The sequence below is a fragment of the Arvicanthis niloticus genome, chromosome 12 (assembly GCF_011762505.2).
Source record: "Arvicanthis niloticus isolate mArvNil1 chromosome 12, mArvNil1.pat.X, whole genome shotgun sequence".
NCBI classification, from domain to species: Eukaryota; Metazoa; Chordata; class Mammalia; order Rodentia; family Muridae; genus Arvicanthis; species Arvicanthis niloticus.
In genome coordinates, this window is record NC_047669.1 from 68,610,066 (window position 1) to 68,631,756 (window position 21,691).

The 21,691-nt window shown below is 36.2% G+C and overlaps 2 long non-coding RNA genes across 3 annotated transcripts in view; one reads left to right on the forward strand and one right to left on the reverse strand.

Annotated features, from left to right (window-relative positions):
- LOC143444084 (uncharacterized) overlaps positions 1-13,823 on the forward strand; it is a 64,620-nt gene extending 50,797 nt beyond the window's left edge. The window contains exons 3-5 of one of the 2 annotated variants that reach the window (XR_013113633.1): positions 2,228-2,448; positions 12,322-12,602; positions 12,678-13,823. This is a non-coding gene — a long non-coding RNA (uncharacterized LOC143444084). The remainder of the gene's footprint in view (positions 1-2,227; positions 2,449-12,321; positions 12,603-12,677) is intronic. The other variant, XR_013113634.1, reaches the window with a different exon arrangement.
- A 302-nt stretch (positions 13,824-14,125) lies between these two features.
- Positions 14,126-16,787, reverse strand: LOC143444086 (uncharacterized). The gene is made up of 2 exons (XR_013113637.1): positions 14,358-16,787; positions 14,126-14,309 (listed from the first exon to the last, which is right to left on the reverse strand). It is a non-coding gene; the product is annotated as an uncharacterized LOC143444086 (long non-coding RNA).
- Between the last annotated feature and the right edge of the window lie 4,904 nt (positions 16,788-21,691).

Here is a 21,691-nt window from a genome sequence, read left to right on the forward strand (position 1 = left end):
ATTTTTATCTTATTTATTGCTTTCCCTCACTCCTCCGAGATACATCTCCTCTTGCCTACTTCTCTAACCTTGTGTCTTCCTTCTTCCATCAGCCTGATTTATATTCTTTGTATATTCTTAGATATATGGTCCTTCACTAAACAGCAGTCAACCTACCAAGGACTACATCCTTAAAGAAAACTGACTCACCATTACTCTGTAGCTATCAATTCATAGTAGCTTCCCAATTCACTCTAGGAGTTTGTGGTACTTCCATTCTCCATGCTGTCCTGAGTGCTGTGAATTCACATATGCCCCTAACATGATCTGTTGAGAAAATGATGTTGCTTTATAGTCATCCACCATCTCTGGCTTTATTACCTTTCTGCCCCTTCTTAAACAATGATTTCTGAATCTTGGAAACATGGGCAAGACTTAAATGCCATCTTTTGGCATGAGTATTTTATTGTCTTTTATTCTCAATACCAAGTTCCATGACAAGTCCCATGACTTGTGTGGTGTGTGTGTGTGTATTTGTGTGTGTGTGCACAAGACAAAGAGTGCAGACTTTAGAAAATTAGTTCAAGGACAGCACCAGGCAGATAGAAATAGCAAAAGAAAATTTGAGGAATATTCAGAATATGATATAAAATATTCAGATTTCAATAAGTACTAACTTAATCAAAGAATCACAGACATCGCAGTTGAGAAAACCCAGATGTCAGATTAATTAGACTCGTATCATTTATTCAAAATATCTGTAAAGGAGTGAAATGTGCCTGGTAGTATGTATAAAACTGTGACCCCAGCTACTCAGGAAGATGTGGCAATAAGACCTCAAATATTCCAGCCTGCTTGGAATCCAGAGTAATTTCAAAGCAAGTCTTGGGAAATTAGTGAGACCTTGTCTCAAAATTAATAAATATACAAATAGAAGAACTGGAGCCATAGTTCAGTGGTAGAATACTTGCTTAACATGTTTAAGTCTTATGTTCAACACACACACAGACACAAACTAGTTAAAAATAAAATAATGCTTAAAATTAAAAATATTTCACCAAAACAAACCACAATGAGATGAAAAATTAAGAAAAGAAATTTAAAAGACAAAGATGATAATTAAACTATAATCATTACTACACAAGCACCATGAGACATTTATCTTAGCAATAAACAGGTAACTCTGGCAACTAATAGCCATGGCTATTCTGAAGAAGAGAATCCAATGTGTGTGGAACAGCAGCAAGCATACCACACATAATAGGAGTTTTATCATAAAAGCAGAAAAAGAAATATATAGAATGATTTTTTAAATATAGAAAATTTTATTTGAAAGAAAACCTTTAAATGCAAAAAACTTAACAACATTAGGGGTGAAATGAGTATCTGTCATTATCACTTGTCACGTGTCTGAATTTTTAAAAAAAAAAAGAGCCCAAAATGAGTAAGGTAAGATAACCTGAAATAGAAATGTTACCTATCAATAGTCTATTGTGTTTCTGTATGAATATTAAGATATCTCCTCTGTTTATGTGAATAATAGCATTGTAATTTCATGAGAATAGCATGAAATCTGTAGATGTCTTTTGATAGTGTAGACATTTATACAGTATGAATTCTTCTCAACCCATGAACATCTGATTTTTATCCTTGACATGGTCTCGTGCCTTCAATTTCTTTCTTTGATATTTTAAAGTTTTTTATTTTAAAGGTCATTTACTTTTTAATTATGTTTACTTCAGGGTCTTTGTAGAACAATTATGAATATCGTTATTTTCCTGGTTGTCTCTCAGTACATTCGTAATAAGTTTAAAGAAAAGCTATAAATTTTGTGGAATTGTGTGTGCAGCCATTTCGTCAGTGCTAAGAGTTTTCAGGTAGAATCTTTAGGATATCTTATAGATGCATCTCACTTTAATAGAGATGCTTTGACTTCTTCCTTTCCTGTTTGTTTCCCGTTATTTCCTTCTCTTACTGTCCTTAGCAAAGGACAGTCTAGGGATTGTGCCCTTGGATTGTATATTTCTATAATTGTTGCATTATGCAAACTGTCTTGGGTATGGTTTTAAAGCGCTTTTTTTTTTTAATTTGGACTAATATAAGGAGCATAGAATTTTTGAAGTGATATGTTCACTACCTAATTATAATTTTTATTAGTATATTTTTATTTAGTATGCAATCCTTTTCCAAGACAGATAAATGCAGTGTATTTTGTTTGTTTATATTCTTTTAAATCTTTGCCTCACAGATGTGGAGCAAGTGGACTGTGAAACCAGAGAGAAGAACTAATAAGGCTGAAGCAGGTTCAAAAAATCTGGTAAATCTCATAATTGAGAATGGCAAGCGTTGGAATCAACTCTCAACCAGACTCTACCTCTCCTGGATCATGTAACCATGACACCCCATTGAGAGGACCATGACAACCAGTCACATACAGACAACACCTGAAGTCAAAGCATCTCTATTAAAGTGAGATACATCTATAAGATATAAAGCATCTCTAAGAGCTTAGACTGAAACAATGGGAAAGCATCTATCCCTGGTTCTCGCCTTATCCCCAAATGTTTATAAGGTTCCTGTCCACAGGAAATAAGGTGCAGGAGCTATTTCACCAAGCATCATCTAAGGGTGGTTGTTTTATTGAGCTGTAACACTCTAGAGAAGAGTTTTCTGCAGGCAGGGCTTTTGCTCTTGCAGCAGTTGCTTGCCTAGGCTACTTGCTCCAGCTATGACTTCTGGCCTTCTGCTGTAGCTTGCTACTACATTCACAAGAACTGGGGCTGCAATAGTAGTGGGAGAAATCTGGCTGCCTACCCTGCCCAGGCTTCCCCTCTGACACCTGGAACACTTTGGCAGTTCCAGCCAGGCCAGAGCCCTGTGGAATCTTTTGTTCTGGCTGGGCTAGAGATCATGGGATTGTGTCCTGTCTCCCCTGAGCTGCCAACCGGCTATGCTCTGGCATCTTAGCAGTGAGGCAGACACTCAGATATTGCACACACATTTTTTGCCAGCTGGGAGAAATGCAAGTTCTCCTTATATGAAACATTCAATCAGTTCAGAAACATGAAATGGCATGCTCCATCTAGCAGATCTAAGTAATAACCCTTAGTCAAAGATTTTATAGCTTTTACTGTTGATGCTTTTGTCTGTTGCCATGAAACAAGTTACTCCAAAAGTTAGTAGCTTGACACAATGCCTTTGTTTTTCTCCCTAGTCATATATCTAGCCATGTAGAGCCAATTTGTTCCTATGATTCAGAATCTATCACCAATCTCAATCAAATGGTTAGATATCGTGTCACATCAAAGTTCTGTTGGAGAAGGAATCACTTTCACTAGCCATTCACATGGATATTGTAGAGATTCCACTCCTTAAGTGCTAAATTGAAGAACCTCATTTATTGCCAGATGGGACCCTCAATGAAGCTCTAATATGGGTTTATCTTGCAGGCGTGATGGGGAAAGTAAGTAGCAGTCTCATCTGATAGGACCTAGTTAGAAGAATGGTTGTCATCAACTTTGCTCTGTTGTATTTTGTTGCATGATTTCTTAGGAAGATGGAAAAAGACCCTAGAAGCATCCTTGAATGACCCCAAAAGACCAAAGAAATGGAGGAAGGATTGGTAGGAAGGGAAAGTTAAGGAAGTGAAAGGTGTCTGATTGAAGATTTTATCAGATAAACATTAATAATTGAATCATAAAAAGCTTCTATAAGGCAAAGAACATTGTCAATAGGACAAAAAGATCTTTACCAATCCTACATCCTATAGAGGGCTAAATATCCAAAATATACAAAAAACTCAAGAAATTAGACTTCAGAGAACCAAATAACCCTATTAAAATGGAGTAAAATAGAGGGGGAATCTTGAATGCCTGAGAAGCACTTAAAGAAATGTTCAACATCCTTAGTCATCAGGGAAATACAAATCAAAATGATCCTGAGATTCCACCTCACACCAATCAGAATGGTTAAGATCAAAAACGCAGGTGACAGCAGATGCTGGTGAGAATGTAGAGAAAGAGGAAACTCCATTGCTGGTGGGACTGCAATCTGGTAAAACCACTTTGGAAATCAATCTGGTGGTTCCTCAGAAACTGGAAATAGTTCTACCTGAAGACCCAGCTCCACTATGTTTATAGCAGCCTTATTTATACTAGGCAGAAGCTAGAAACAACCCAGATGTCCCTCAAAAGAAGAATGGATACAGAAATTATGGTACATTTACACAACGGGGTATTATGCAACTATTAAAAACAATGACTTCATAAAATTCACAGGCAAATGGATGTAACTAGAAAATATCATCCTGAGTGAGGTAACCCAGACACAAAAGAACACACATGGTATGTACTCATTACTAAGTGGATATTAGCCCAAAAGCTCAGGATACTCACAATACAACCCACAAGCCATATGGAACCTGAGAAGAAGGAAGACCAAAGTGTAGATGCTTTAATCCTACATAGAAAGGGAAACAAAATAATCACTGAATGTAGAGAGAGGGAGGGACTTGGGAGGGATGGGGAGAGAAAAAGGGGGGACAGGATCAGACATTGAAAAGGACAGGAAAGAAGTACAGTATGTAACAGTGGGGGATAGGGAACTGGTGGTAGCCGCTGAAAAGTTCCAGATACCAGGGAAGTGAGAGGCTCCCAGGACCCAATGGGGATGACTTAAGCCAAAATACCCAACAAAGTGGACATAGAACCTGTAGAAACCACTTCTAGGAGATAGGCACAACTCCCAGGTGAGGGATGTGGCCACCCACTCATCTCAAAATTGTCAACCCAGAAATGTTCCTGTCCAGAGGACAGACAGAGACAAAAAATGGAACAGAGACTGAAGGAAATGCTATCCAGAGACCTCGTTACCTAGGGATCCATCCCATCTGCCGACAGCAAACCCTGACTCTATTGCAGATGCTAAGAAGCCCTATCCTGGTATTACTGTTCCCTGAGAGGTTCTAACAACACCTGACCAAAACAGATGCAGAGATGCAGATACTTTATACCCAACCATTGAGCTGAGCCTGGAGACCGCATGGAAGAGCTAGTGAAAGGACTGAAGGAGCTGAAGGTGATTACCACCCCCATAAGAACAATATAAACGAACCAGGCTGCTCAGAGCTCCCAGAGACTAAACCACCAACCAAAGAGTATACATGAAGGGACCCATGTCTCCAGATACATATATAGCAGAGGATGGCCTTATCCAACATCAATGGGAGAGGAGGCCCTTGGTCCTATTGAGGATTGATGCCCCAGTGTCAGGGGATGCTAGAGTGGTGAGGCAGGAGTGGGTGAATGTGTGGAGGAGCACCCTCATAGAGCCAAAGATGAGGGGGAATATGGATGGGATGGAGGGCTGTGGAAGGGTAACCAGGAAAGGGGATATCATTTGAAATGTAAACAAAAAAAATGGTTGATAAAAAATTGAAGCATAGATAACATTTGCTGTGCTGCAAAGTTTGCTGACATAGGAATGAAATATAAATAGATATCTACTTAATATTGCAATAGCAGAGCTTTCTCTAGTTTAGAACTCATATTCTAAACTCTACTTCCTTTTTTAATAAATCTTTTTGCTTCCCTATGTGAGTAAAAACAGGAGCTTCATTTTTTGTCTCTTATTGGCTGACTTAACATGTTTCCCAGTTCAACCTAAATATCTGCAAAAGTAATACACTGCTTTTTAATGGCTGATTAATACCACTGTGTGTATAAAGAAACGGACCACATTTCCTTATTCATTTATCCATCAATGAGTTGATCAGTTAATCTAAGATCTAGATAGCTGTGAAGAGTACAATGAAAAATAAATGAATTCAGATATCTCTAACATAATGGTTTTAAATCCTTTGGGTTTATATCACAAGTAATATGATTACTAGAGCATATGGTAAGTATACTTCTAACTCTTGGCACATATTGTCATATTTCTAGCCCTTAAAGGACTTATGTAATGGCTGTCCTAAATGTGACTTCTCAGTTGGGATGTGTGAGCATCTCCATTTCTTCACATCTGCACCATGCAAAGATATTTTGACTTTCTAATAGCAGTAATTCTATCCATGGTGAGATTATATTTTGTGGTTTCAATTTGAATGGCTATGATAATTATCAATTACCAACGTGGGTGCTGGATTCTATGGAAGAGCAGAAAGCACTCGTAATTTCTTCAGGTTCAGTTTACCTGTTACATTTTTAGTCTTATTTTTATACAAATATAAATACATTCTTCTTTTTTCCCCACCAAAGTGACTTCTCACTTCTTTCTTTCCAATGTGGTTCTAACTGCTTATGGAAGGATAATTTTAGATGACTGCATTGAATTTTGGCCCTTCAATCCTACCATCTGCTTTCTCTTTGTATTGGCATCCATTGACTGTATTTTTGCATTCTATTAGAAATATCCTTCATTGTTGTCATGATGAGTGATATTCTCAGTAAAACCTGAATATTTCTGGCAGTTTTATTGGCTTTCCTTTGCAGGGATTAAAACTATGGTATTCTGAAAGAGTATGTGGTGGAGGTAAAGGTAAAATTTTAGATCTCTAATTTAAGTTCCATTAACACACAAAGGAGTTTCATCATTCAACAGCAGGGAGGACATTCCATATCACCACTGATCATTAACACATATTACGCTGGTTTAAAAAAAAAAAAAAAAAAAAAAAAAAAAAGGAGTAGGTGAGCTTTAGTGCCCCTGCTGGTGTGTACAGAGAGGAACAAAATGTGGACAATGATGGCCATCCAGTAAGGAGACTTTCCCTCTAAGGCTTTCCCTTGCATCATTGTAAAGAAAATGGGAGCATTCTATTTATTGTTGAGTGAACGAGAAATCCAAGCTCTCGAGGTGGTAATCCTTAGCATCACTGTGGCTGTTCTGGTGCTATTAGAATGAATATAGGGTGGTTCTACTTAAGACTCCGTGAGTGTGAACATTCAAATTCCCTTAGTGGTAATCCTCAGTCCTAGTAAAGATAGCAAGGCAGCTAATCATGCTTAGCAGGAATGAAAGCTACAGCTTCCTGCTTAGGTTTCTCTGAAATTCCTCTTGGAGGACATCTTTACTTACACAAATAAGGCAAGAATGAAAGTCAAATGTCCTACTTAGCCTTTACAGATATTGTGATTTTTTTTATGGTTTCTGAGAATTCTAATCCTCTTCAAGTCTCACACACATACAACAAAAATCAAACTAAAAGGAACTCCCTACCATGTCTTTTTGGAGTCCAAATCTTAGCTAATCGGGCTTTTCCTCTGTATCTTTTAGTCTTCTTATGTATATTTTATGGTGTCCAGGTTTTCAATTATATTCCATAATTATATGTTTATACTCTCTGTATGGCAAAAATACTTATTTGAAAACCACTTATCTTTTAAACACTCTTCCTATAGAAAGGAAATGATTTAATTCATACATAGTAAGTACTTCATGTATTGTCCAGAATACGAACCTAGAGACAAAGAAATGATCCATACTAGGGTAAAAATAGTGTAATGGTTTTCTGGGCATAGTATAATGAAACAATAGAAATCAAAATTTATAAAATTAGCCCAAGTTACTATGATTCCAAATGAAAATGTTGCCTAGTGCTTGACCTCCAGACTCTGTGCCCTTCCTGAATTTCAGGTGCAACCTCACCAACAGCAGCTTGTTACTCAGTGATATCTGGGAGTCGTCTATTTGTTCTGCATTGATTGCATCTGTGCCATGAGATATTCATGCTACTTCTGTATTTTTGAACCAAGGAAAAAAATCATTCCCTGAATGTTGTAAATATGGAAAAACATGAACCAAAGTATATTGTACAGATGCTAAATAAAGTTTAATGCAGAACAAAATCATCAGTCTATTCTAATTCTGCTTGACATGTCTAAGTCTGCAGTTATGGAGCTGCTTTTGAATAATCTGTTCCTGCTGTGTGATGCTACATTCCCTAACTCAGTACAAGGACATGTCTTAAATGACATAGAAAGTATCTTAGAACATATTTGTTCAGGTAAAGATAGACTCATTACAATGAAGAACAGATTTCACGATGCCTAGCTGCCACATTGCAATCAAAACTGAGGCTTGTATTTTCTGTACTGAGTTATGATGAAGGGAAAGGATCTTTTCTTCTTTTAAAGAAGAAAGAATAATAACTCATCAGAATTTAACTTTGCATTCAAAGAAATGTGAAACTTTACCTTCCTGACAAAGAATGTCCACTAACTGAAAATGACGACATTGGCAATTTTAAGTGTTTCTTTTCCTCTTGCAGTTTTGCTTTAGGTAAGAGTTTGGCAAACACAAAATACATAGCCACAGTTTTTAAGAATTTGTTCAATAATTGTCATGAGTGCTTCAAAATGATGAATAAGATCCTTTAGTAAACAATGTGAGTTGCCACATTTAGCTTTCCAATGCAAAAATGGGAAATAGAAGGGATCTGAGCCATATAGATATAGGGCCAGTATTAATGACCCAGAGACCCGAAAACAAAGGCAAATCCTTCCAAAAAAGAGCTAAAACTCAGAATTAATTTGAATGTTAAAATGGGTCATGGAAAATGTCTAGAAAGTTTTTCAGCAATTATTTTTGTTGATAATTTTATGTGACTCTAATCGTAAGACTAAACTAAAGCACAGAACTTTTCATTTAGTTAGTCCCTTGAGTGATATTGTGTGCTTTTCAAAACCACAGCTCTAAGAGAAAACTCACTTGGTATTTATAGTAGTATATTGTTCAACTCTAGTCCATTACTAAACACTAAATTTTGAAAAAAATGACATGTTTTAGTGTATTCACAAAACAAACAAACAACAACAATGCCAAGAACTTGATCTTGAACCACTATCGGTGGTATAACACATACATTCTGAATCCTTTCTTTCATAGTAAAATAAAAAAGTAAAATCATTAAAATAAGAATGATCAAACAAACAAAAAAACAAAACAAACAAACAAAAACCCTACTTGGAGTAATTCTCAGGAGACATGCAATACAACAAATAAATTAAAACATTATTTTAAAAGGTAAATTCACACCAAAATAATAAAACAATACATAAAGTTCCAAGTGACTGTAACAGCCTCTGGTGACTACTATGTGGACATTGATTAAGCTGAAAGACAATTTGGTGGTCTTTATTTGGAAATTAAAAAGCTTTGAGTGTCAGCATAATACTGACAAAGGAAAGATTGTGGCAGGTTCATATAGTGTTTGTTTTTATATGTTATTGAGTTTTAGTGGCCCAAGAGAGACACTAGCTAAGATTTGAATGATAAGAGTTATGTGCTGGTTGTTAGCACAGAGTTGTTATAGAGTGCCAGACACTTCTGCAGCTTGCATATGTTATTACTGATCTGTTAGGTCATCCTGGGCACACAGAAGCAACCAGGCCAACAACTCTTTCAGCTCTTGCCAATTCTTGTACGTAAACCTCCAATACTCATGGTAAAACCTCAGAGTAACTATTCCTTTACAACAAGGTGTGTAGGTCATCACACTGGGAATGAGACACAAACAGCAGCTCAGGAGTTTCCAATAGATTCTCATTGCCCTTGTGAATTCCATTTCTTCATTACTTTATGTCTAACTTTTCTTTTCCTAGTAGTAGAACCAATGGCAACTTCAGTCTTAACACCAGACACAGTGGCAGCAGCACCACATAAATTTCCTAACTGGTTCCCATGACTATCTATGGTGTCAACCCAACAATGTTTTCTAATCTTAGGAGACTCCATTTCTGTATTTAGATAAGAACTAATATGTTATGATACAATAAAATGAACTATCAGGAGAAAAACTGCATTAGGTCAAGAAAACAATGAATGTAACCACTTAAGGTAGTTTTGAGCTGTTATCCCAGGATGCTAGCTATAGAAGACTGAGTAATCAGAACACCTGAATCAAAAGGACATGTGTTTCTGACAGATTCTATAGAGTAGAAAACATGACCAGTAGAGAAGATAAGAACCAGGATCTATAAAAATATAAAAGAATGAGAGATTTATTAGAAAATCCAACTAACACAAACATTCACATAAGCAATAATGGTCATATATTAAATTATCTTCTCTAAATTAGACTAGAATATGATGACATCCTCGAGGCAAAATGGAATTAATTTTAGGTAATATAGAATGAGAAAATGGCAGATAACATCAGAAATATGAAAAGATAAAACATGTAATTTCCTTTAAAACATGCAATAAAAATTATAAACTTTAGGCAGTACCAAGAAAGCATTATATCAAATATGTAAAGGAATTTGTAGTGTACTTTTTCTTTTCTAGAATTTGAAGTGATGAAGAAGTGAAAATAAAGTTGAACTTTTTCTGTACATATCAAAGGAATTCAAGGAAGGAGTAAAACACTATCACTCAACACTGTTGTCAAATGTATTTACAACAGTATGCCCAGCCTATTGACTCTTTTTAGCTTTTCAAATCAGCCTATATTACGACTAGGAGACTAATACAACACAAAACAAAAAGGATGGGGAATTAAAGCTACAGAAATTAACCAAATCCCTCCCCCACACCAAAAGATGCAAAGAATAATATCATTCGATGTTCTTCATGTGCTATAATCTTTTAATTTAAAAATAATCACAGGTCAAGGGTGGTGGCACAGCTTCAGTCCAGCACTAGGGTGGCAGAGGGAGTCAATCTCTATGAGTTTGAGGATAGCCAGGTCTATAGAGTAAGTTCCAGGATGGCCAGGGCTACAAAGAGATACTCTGTCTCAAAAAAAAAAAATCACAGTAACATACAGGACAATTTGGGGGATGAAGGCAGGACTCAGCAACTGAGAACACTGATTGCTCTTGCAGAGAAGCCAAGTTTTGTTCCTAGACCCACATCAGGCAGCTCACAACCACCTGCAACTTCTTTCTAAGAAATTTGATGTTCTCTTCTGTTTTCTGTAGGCAATGAACACGTGATATGATGCATAGAAACTCATACAAGCACAAAGTTACAAAATTTGTTTAAAATAAATTTTAAATTAAAAAATTTTAAATACACTTTAAAAATACAGATGATGTTTTGCTGAAATCTACTGAATGGCTATATTTAATTGTACTCTGAAAATTCATATTCTAGAAAACTTTCTTCTATACTCCATTATAAACAACTGTCTATTTTGTCTGGATATCTTTTTGATTGTACCCCCATGTTATTCTAATCCAGCTGAACTGGCTCTTTTTAGATTTTCATAGCTATTATCCTGAGCCAACATTTCAGAATTTTCTTAGGTCATTCAGTGTATTAAGTTTAAACAATAAAAAACACTTTAGCATTGGTTTCCTGAAATACTTGGGTTTTTAGATTTCATTGAAGGTGACTCAGAGAACCTTATGAAACAAATCATAACACACTTCCCCAAATTCATGTAGAAACCCTGAACTTAGTTCGATTGTGTTTGAAGGTGGGTACTTAAAGAAAATATGTATATATGTACATCTGAACCTTTGATATTCACTACCAATATCAAACGTATACATGCCTACTGTTTTTTCATGCTTTTCCTAAGAATGGCATATTTTCACATATCCCTTTGCTTTCTCTTCCTCTACTCTTTTCCCATAATTCTTATGGACTGTACTTGCTACTTTGTCTATATCCACAGATGCTTTTCAGTATTCTGACTGTGGTGAGGTGCTTTAGGATAGAAAGAATGTACGGAATCCAGTCACCATGGTGGCAAGCATTTCCAAGCAGAAATGGGACCACAGGGTTATCATCATGTAAACTCTGTAAAATGCTGTGAGTGCCATCTGCTTTGAGATACAAACACAGCCCAAGCTTTGTTGTATCATGTACAGATAATGCTCGGTTCTATTTTGTTTCTTCATGAAAGATATCCAAAAACTGATCTTCACTGAAAAACAAGACTAAAGTCAAGCAGAATGTTGTTTTGGCAAAGCATCTCAAACTGATAAATAACTAATTAGTACATTTGAGTTCAGGCCTTGGGACATTTTGTTCAAATATTTTCATTTTTATTCATTATTTAAAATGCACTTCTCTCTAAAAGAGTAAAAAAGTAAAACTTTGAAACACATGCTTCCTTCGGAGAAAACTCTGACAGTATGTAAAAGAATAAGTTATATCTTAATGATTTAAATGTGTTCACCATGAATTGCTAGTAACTGTTTTACTCTTCTGAAATGATAAAATCTGTCAAATATAATTCAAGAAGACATCAGGCTTTAAACAGACACATAATGCTTTAACCTCAGTTGAATTCAAAAGTAACTTACCATCCCTTCCTTGTTTGGTAGTTATTGTAATATAAATAAAAGTACAGCACTTATAAAATACATTTGTCTCATTTACCTGTTACAGACTCAACAAGAGTTTGAGATGGTGAGGATGGCATAATCAGAATGCGAGGGATGCTTTCAAAGTCCAAAATCTGATGAGAAATGCTATCATAATGAAAAGGCACAACCACAGATAAGTGTAGACTTTACTCCTATCAAGAAAACCCACCCTTTGCAACAGAGAGAGAGCATTATAGAAAACCACAGCCAATCAAAACGCAGAGCTGTGGAGCCCAGTTCCAGTGGATATATATTCAACTCCTGCTGCTAAGACTCCATGAAGGTTGATGAAGGAGGCAGAAGGTACTGATTGTAAAAATTAGAGAGGATCAAAGATTTTTTATGTGTTTATGTGACTGTGTGCCCTTGTAATTGCAGGAGCCACACCCATAAAGTCTCATCAACATGGCTGCCTAAACATGAGCTCCACGAGGACAACTGAAGTACACATGCTAAAGTGCGTGGGGGAAAGACCAAGAGGTCTCAACTTTAAACAAAAATGCTATAGGCAACTAAAGAATAGAGAGAGTGTGAGAAATAGTCTTCCCTGAACAAGAACACACCATTTGGTTATCTACTACCAAATGGTTAGCCCTGAGAACATGCATACAAGTAACAATATACAAATTGAGCAGGTTATATATTAGAAATATACATATAGTGTGTGTGTGTGTATGTGTGTGCGTGTGTGTGTGTGTGTGTGTGTGTGTGTCTGTGTGTGTGTGTATGCAACAACAATTAATGAATAAGAGTCCAGGAATTTAAAAGAGAGTGAGGAGAGGTTAGTGGGAATGTTTAGACAGAGAAAAATGAAAAATAAAATAATTATATTATAATCTCAAAAGAAAAGAAAAATAAAGCCATTAGTTTTTAAATTTTGACCATGCTACTATAAAAAATTAAAAACATATGATATTAATTATTGATCCCTGTGAGAGTGGTGTAGAATTTACTTAAGCTTATTGTAAAGTCAAGATGTGCCTATTTTATACCTAAAGCATAAAGAGCAAAGCTGGATCCATTTTCGTCCATTCTATCTCCCGTAGCAAATAATCTTTTTCCTATCATCCATTTATTGAACATTCTACCAAGGAGAAGTTCCTCTGTGGAAGACACATTTAGCCATGTTTTCTATACCATTAACATCAATGAAGAAATTCCAATGAATTTTAAATAGCTACTTTACCTGAGCAAAGGAGAAAAAAATGTCAACAGACTGTAGTTGACGTCTGTCATGTAAAGGGCACATTTTGGGGGCTTCTTGATGGAACCTCTACCTTATAAAGCTATTATGAAGACAGAAAAGGGGGATAAATAAATAGAACATTGCATTGCATGTGGTATGTTTTCAATAAAGTCTAACTTGCTAGAAAGGCCTCCAAATCTATAACTCAACATAGCAAGACAGGAAATTGGTTTACATGAGCAGAAAGTATCATTTTTTTATTAAAAAAAAAAAAAGAAAACTCCACTTAACACTTCTCTGTAGTATGTCATACACTGAACAATTTAAATCTACAATTCTGATAGTCTGAACATCTTTACTTATATAAATTAGGCATTAAAAAGCTAAATCTATCTCATGTAAACTTTATCTTGTTACTAACATGTTCTAACAATCTCATTATTTCTATAAAAGTATGAGGAGCTAAGAACTGAAAATGGAATTGATCTTACCATGAGGATTTGAAGGTATTTATGAATGAAGGTTGGTAAACAGATAGCCCCACCTCACCAAGCAGTAAGAACAAACATACAGAAACATCTGAAACTTTCAACTGGGAGCCCAGGAGACAGTATCATCTTACCTAGCTAAAATATCACCCTGCCCACTTACATTAACTTTGGGATAGGAACACGGCCACTTAGGGAACTTTAAGCTACTATTACAGGTAATGAAATAAAACATATATTGTGGAGGAGAAACTTAATGAGCCGAATGTTCCCAGGAGTTATATAAACTATATCTATATGTTGACTATTGTGTCTGAAACTAAATCTTATCCTAAGCTCTTGGCCTCTTGGCCTCTTGGCCTCTTGGCCTCTTGGCCTCTTGGCCTCTTGGCCTCTTGGCCTCTTGGCCTCTTGGCCTTCTAGTAGACGTTGGAAGCCAGAAGGATATCAACTCCCAGTACTTTCCAAATTAAGAACTTAGGAGTGCTCTTTTTGAGTTTTGTTTTTGTTTGTCTTCATTTAAATAGTTTTAATTAAAATATAATTAAAACCACTTCCTCCATTTTGATTCTCCACTCCTAACTCATACCTGGACCTATGGAGTTTGTTTAGTGTGTGTGACTTCAGGCTGACTTCATTGTCTTGATAACTAGTTAGGGCCTTCACCGCAGAAAAAGACTAATTCTCTCTCTTGCTTATAAGCTGTCTGTGATTTTTCATGTAAGAGTGGAACATCCTGAGATTTTTTTTCTACCTCTTTATTAGCATGTCTGTTGGGACTGTCATCATTTGAGTCTTGTTAAATAGCTATATTATTGAGTTTTTATGGGTGAAACTTTTTGTTGATTCTAGGAGTCATAATCTCAAAGCAGACAGCCAGGATCCCTCACTCTTACTATTTTTTCTGCCTCCTCTTCTGTGATGTTCCCTGAGCTTTGGCTTCAGGGGCTGTATTGTAAATGTATCTGTTTGGTGGTGGTTTCCTAATGATCTGTTGATCATTATGACCAGGTGTGCTTTTCTATAATGGTCTCTGTCTATTGCAAAGTTGTGTATTACATGGAGGATGCGAGCTACAGTTATTCGTGGGCATGAGGATAGATTTCAGAAAAGAGTTAGAAATTATGCCCGGCTAGTAATGTGGTAGCAGTAGCCTTTCTTCTAGGATCCATGACCTAGATAGTTAGCTCGATTGACATGTGTTCCTTCTCTTTGAGTATATTCTAAATCTAACTTAACAGAAGTTGGTTACCATCAAGACATGAGTGCTTGTGGTGGTCCAAGTTATGGTTCATAGGTGTCACAGCTGGATAGGACTATTGACTCTCCCTCTCTCTTGGCAAGATGCATAGTACTTTCTGGTACTAAGGAAACCCATCCACAGGAAGCAGGACATCAGGTTAGATGCAGTTAGAGTCATCTGGGACCCATAGCCTAGGGGTGATATCTTCTGTAACTTCAACTTCTGAGATGCATCCCAGGGCAACACCCGCTGCCTACATTATTTTGGGAGTCACTTGAACTATCGGACAAATATCTTGAAAGGAGGTTTCTCGTGGCTGGCACTGGGGATCTTGTTAGATACTTTGTCAGAAATGCAGTAGTCCTGTTAATTACATGTAAGTCTATTGATCTGCTACTGGGTATTTGTCTTTTTATAAGCATTCACAATGAGAGATGAATGACATTTGTTTATGGCCCTTGAATAGCAGAAGTTATTTTTTTCCAAGTTTTACTAACCTTTAGGTACCTTTTCCGACAAGCTTTACAATTTCAAACAAGTAAATGTTTTATAGGTGAAAGGGATTCATAGAGCTTTTATTACCCTAACACTTTCAAATAAATTTAGGGAAACATTCTTGTGTCATGCTTACAGAAATAATCAGAACTGATCTCAGATTACATATGTTTTATATACTGTCGACTTTAGTGTACAGCCTTCACAATGATATTTTCCCCTGACCATAGGTATAACATTTGTTTTATTATAGATATTTAATTTATTTTAGGAAACCTGATGTTAACATAGTTTAGCCTGCACATAAAATCTCGCATGAAGTGGTGCTCCAAATGATGTCTGTTAGAAATTTGAATATTAAAACAATTTCAAAAAAATTTTAACCTGCATTTTAACTAGCAGATTCAATGCTAAATCACAAGACAGGTTCCTTAAAAGACTATTAGTAATTTATAAAAGATATAGTAAAAATGAAAACAGTCACTAAAACTTCTACTTTTTTAACTGCGGTAAAACCTGGCATAGGGGGATTTTCCTAATATGAATTCTTTGCTTCCTACCTTATTATATTGTCATAAAACTTGGAGAACACATAGCACTTCCCCAACTGTTATTAATTAGTGCATGCTAATTTTTAGCCACTTTTCTAAATTTCGAGCACACTGGGTCGACAGGTTTTGAAAAGTCATTCTGCCACCTTGCGTTCTGTATTGTCAGGACAGATTTGTGCTTCTGGGAAACCACCAGGAATCTTCTGGAAATCAACAGGAAAGTCATAACTCTGAATCAGAATTCTAGAATCATCCTGGGCTCTTCCCCCTGTGTTATTATTTCCAAGTTTTCACGAACCAATCACAGATATTTGTAACTCAATATATTCTTATGCCAGAGTAAGGATTCATTTCTCAGTGTTTTTACTAAGATTTTGAAAGACAAATAACAAAACTTTAATTGAAACCATATGTGATTCTGTTTTAAAAAAAAAGGTTTCTTATATATTCTTAACTGAATGACTAATTGACACATGAAAGTATGCATATTGTATTGTACCACATCTTAATAAAATAAAAACAAAGAAAAAGCAAGCTTATGTTTTTAAATTCTTCTTTTGTGTAAGTGAACAACCGTGTGTGTGTGTGTGTGTGTGTGTGTGTGTGTGTGTGTGTGTGTGTTGAACTCAGAAAACTAGGAAAAGCAAATCTCCAAAATTTGCTTTAAAAAAGACCGAATAGCCCAATGATAACAAAGGATTGTCATAAACCTAGTTGAACATCACTAACTAGTGCCACAAACCTACTGTACTTGTGAGAACATAATATGTATCCACAAGGCTACTGACACAGGGCATCTTCATAATAGTTGGCCTTGCTTTCTTTAGATATTTCTTTTCTTGATATGGAAACTGCTGAACTTTTTGTATCATTCTGTTCCCTTTAACTACTTTATCGTGAGAGTCATGGAAGAACTACATCAGAAATGAATAGATATGGCAGTTGGGGTGTTAAGGAAAAGGTGGTTATGGTATTAGTCGGACTCCTAAAGGGCCTAGTCCGTCCCCTTCCAGAAGGACTTTTAACTTTACCACAAAATAACTGATTTGTGTGACTACATCCCTCTGAGGAAGTATGAACGGTGTGCTACTGCCATCTTGTGTTCAAGAAGAGTCCCTCGGTTGCTGTGGAGTGCAAACTGGAGTCGGGAATTCAGAGCCGTTCTGAATCTAGCCTTCAGGCTTCTGCAGTAGAATGTAGGAGACTGTCAGGCTGTGAATCTCATGAAGCAGCCGTTAAACCCAGAACACATGACATTCTAGAAGTTGCCGGGGTACCCATGATTTAACCGTGCTCCACACGGACTTTGAGACAGTTCTTTTATAGTTTCAAGCAGGAATTGGAAGTCAGAGAAAGCAACAGATGAAGACAAGGGGATACCAATTATCGTTAGAAACTGTGTGAAACTTTCAAATGTTAGAACCATAGTATTTTCTCTAAGTTTTAGTGTATTAATCCAATATATTCAATGCTTCAAAACTTTCTGCTTGGGGTGCTGGGATTTAGAAAAAGGTTAAAGCTATAAACACTTTCAAAATCTTTTGATTCATTACATGAAATCAAAAGTATTTTCAGCATTGTGGTTGTTAAATGTCAGGCCAAGTTGCTGAGAGGATTTCACTATTATACATAAATGTTCAAAAGGTGACTTTAGTTCTTAGCTATTCTCAAAATCTAAGCAATGTAAAACCAATCATAAATATTAGAAAGAGCATAGGAATGTCCCAGTGTTAATCTGCCAACCCAGCATGAACTTTCAGTATCCTCAAAATGCCAAGCACATCAGAGAGAATTCCTCCACTCTGGAGAAATAAATATGTCCTGAGTCTCAGTGGAGAGACAAAGTATTACACTACTTCGTCACTCAGTAGTGAGTCTACAAAATTATCTCAGCTATAGAAGCAATACCAGATCTTATGGGAGTATGTCCAGTCATCCCATAACTTCTGTGACTGAAGGAATCTGAAGTAATTTTTTGGCAGAAAGGAGATTTTGAGAACTGTTCTTGGCTTTGTATTTAAAACTATGGACAGTGATAGGCTGGTTTTCAGGCTAGGCACCGCCCATTGATGGATGCTTCTGCCTGGCTGCAAGCTAATTATCTGCAGAAGGAGAATTGGGTCTCTATTACCATCACTTCTTTTATATGAATCAATCTACTCTTGTTTTTAGACTTTGGTCCTACAGTCAGCTGCCTATAGGACAGGCTTTGGCAACACATCTATACAAAGATGAACTGCTAATGGGAGCCTCAGCTAAAATAACAAGCAAAGGTTTCGGGACTGACTGTGACCCATCGATTCTTCCCCTAGCAAACACATCTGAGGTCAGGGCCCTTGTACCTGCGCAAGTCCTTGCCAGAGAGAAGGTTAGAAGGCAGAGCTGGCATAGACTTTAGGTTGCATTGTTCTAGGCTTGCCCATCTGATATTCCTGTCTCAGAGGAAGAGCTGCAGGAACTGATATAACGTTGGAGAGCCATACTTCCTTCCACTTCATGGTTCTTGACCAATGAAAACAAAGCACCACCACCACCAGATTTGCTTAGAAATCACAATAACAGACTAAAGCCTGCAAAGCTTTTCTTGTGGCAGTTGCCAGCACATTACCTAGCTAAGTCTACCCTTCTCTGTGAAGTTGGTAAATTTCCTTCAGCACTCAGAAGTTGACAGTGAATTCCATTACTTTTAAAGCATTAAAAATTCATGCTTTATATTACTGACATTGAAATTAACTGTGTTGCCACATAACCTTCATGAACAGAATTTAGAAATGTTAGCTATCTATCCTTTTAGAACTTTTAGACACAAAATTTCTCATATAAAAAAATACTTTCCTATCTACAAATACCATAATGGCATTATGGTAGTGAAATGTGTAAACATATAAAATAGAAAGAGGTTTTGAAATACATAACAGTGGAAACTTGAGTTGATATAAAATAATACTGGGGAGGTTAATTCTGACAGCTGAAAATGACCAAAGGCATCTGGTTTTTCCTATCCGCTATGCATATTCTATATTGTCATGGCTTGCCATGGTTGTTAACATTGGATAAAATTGAATTTGTTAACAGGACTGTTTTGTGGGAAGTTAAAGCGCAGTGTGGCAGCATGGGTGCTTCTGAAACATACAATAGATTAGGAGGGAGGCTCAAGGATCACCAAGGTCATCATTCTCAAAAAAAACGAATATGGATCTTAGGAGATTGGGTTAATTTGAACACATGCACTAGACCCTTGAGTTCTTCGCCTGGTTTGAAAAATGGCTCTTGAACACACTCCTGATGCAAACCCATAAATTCTCTACTGATGCCCAGCTTACAGCAGACATGTGTGTTGACAATTCTAGCACTATGAACTAATTCTCTTCTTGATAAGGTCAGCCTGCCTCTCGTATTCAAAATGCTGAGTTTGAAGGGATACTTTGAGCAGCTGACATCTTCCTACTAGACAAACATTTGGAATGTAGAAGAATTCTGGTTTAAAAATCAGAAATCAAACTTTCAAAAAGATTACAAATTTATTCTAAACTGTACCCAGGTATATTATTTCAAATTTATCAAAATGTTATTTGTGTGTTTTCAGTAAAAACAACAACAATAAACATGCTACTATACACAGCATTAGAGAGGAAGGATTGGGCAGGTGGCTTCAACCCTACACAAAAACTATAGGAAATTAAGTGATGTTGAGACGGGATGAAATAGTCTATCCCAAGAAAGAGTTCACTGATTGGTTATTCAGTACCAAATTTCAGCCCTGAAATCGTACATCAAGTAACATTATACAGACTGAACAGGCTGTGCGTATGTATAATTAATGAGAAAGAGGATGTAAATTTGAAAACCAGCAAGCAGACAGGTATGAGAGGGTTTAGAGAAAGCAAAGGGAAGTGCAAATGATATAGTTGTAATCTTAAAAAGTAAGATAAATAATAAAAAATTTATTTGAAGTGTTTTTTTATATTCTATTCTCAAACATCTTTCTAATGTTTTAGAATATTTTAGTGGATGAATTCTTAGCATCACATGTAAAAATTTTTTTTTCATTTTAGTGAGATTATTTATCATTACATGTAAATAAAAAGTGTTTAACAATCACAGTAGATTGGAATTGCCCAAGAGACTAGTTTTAACCTAGTTAATTGAGAAATATCTTTTAATTATGTTTGAGGTCTGAGGTTTCAATTCCAACTTGATTATGAACTAGGTTGAGCCATGATAGTGCAATATCATGTTAAAAAACAATAATAATAGGATTTTGTTTGGTTGTATCCACAGGGATTTAGTGTGGTTCGGTGCTGAGCAGAATCTTGGATTATGCTCATTAAATGCTGGAATATAAAATGACCAAGAAGTGGTCTAACAGAAAGCAGACTCTGCCATATGGCTTCTAATTGATGGCCCTTTGAAGCTCAGTGAGAGAGATCTGCATAGCCATCTATGTTGTCATGAAAGATTCATCTAGGAAGAGAGCGGAAACCATGTTGGCCACAATGCATGAAGGCCAAGTCAACACAGGGAAAGGAAGAGCCTGAAAAAGTTTCAGATGGGTCCCTGAGGTGTCAAACATCTTTTCAAGGAGGTCCATCACAGGATAAAGCCACAAGAGTTCTTCCCATCAACAAAAAAACCCATAAGTCAGAGGGCATGAGATGTTACTCATCTACTAGCTTCAGTTCTGATTAACCTTTAACCCTTACTGAAACATGAGTGTTTGGTTAAAAATTGTTTACATAAAATTAAGTCCACTCAATGAGACAAACTGTTTTTAAAAAGCTTTTAGTCCCTGGCCAGTTACCACCATAATTAGTGAATAACTGTTACTGGGTTTGTTTTTGGATTTCCTTTTTAAATTTTTGCAATTATGTATTTTGTAAACTACTGTGAATATTTACTCCTTGAAATTTTAAAAGCACATAATAAAATTTAAGTTCAGTACCTAATTGATTAAAATTGTGTGAGGTTCAAAACAATCTTAATTTAAACTATGAACAGAAATTATTTTAAAAATGAGAGACTGAGAAATATTAATGAATCTTACCTAAGGTATTTTTTGTTCATGAATTACCTTGATAATAACAAATAATATTTTTTCTAAAATTTAGAGAAAGGTTCATTCCTATGAATAATCCCAGTAAGGGATAAAAATGACACTTCAGCTGTGATGCTCAACATTCTGATGGATGGTTTTAGTACCAACCATGCATTGTCATCGCAGATACTGGCACATCTCAAGTAAGTTATATTATTTACTGCCATTAAACTAAATGATTGAGTTCCTAGCTACATGGAATATATGAAAACATTATGGTAAATTGACTTAAAGTAAGCAGTCAGTGAAAGGAGTCAAAACGATCTGAAATACAAATAATTAGGGATGATGTCATATATGATGTCATACACGGTGCTTCTGTTCCTTTTTTATT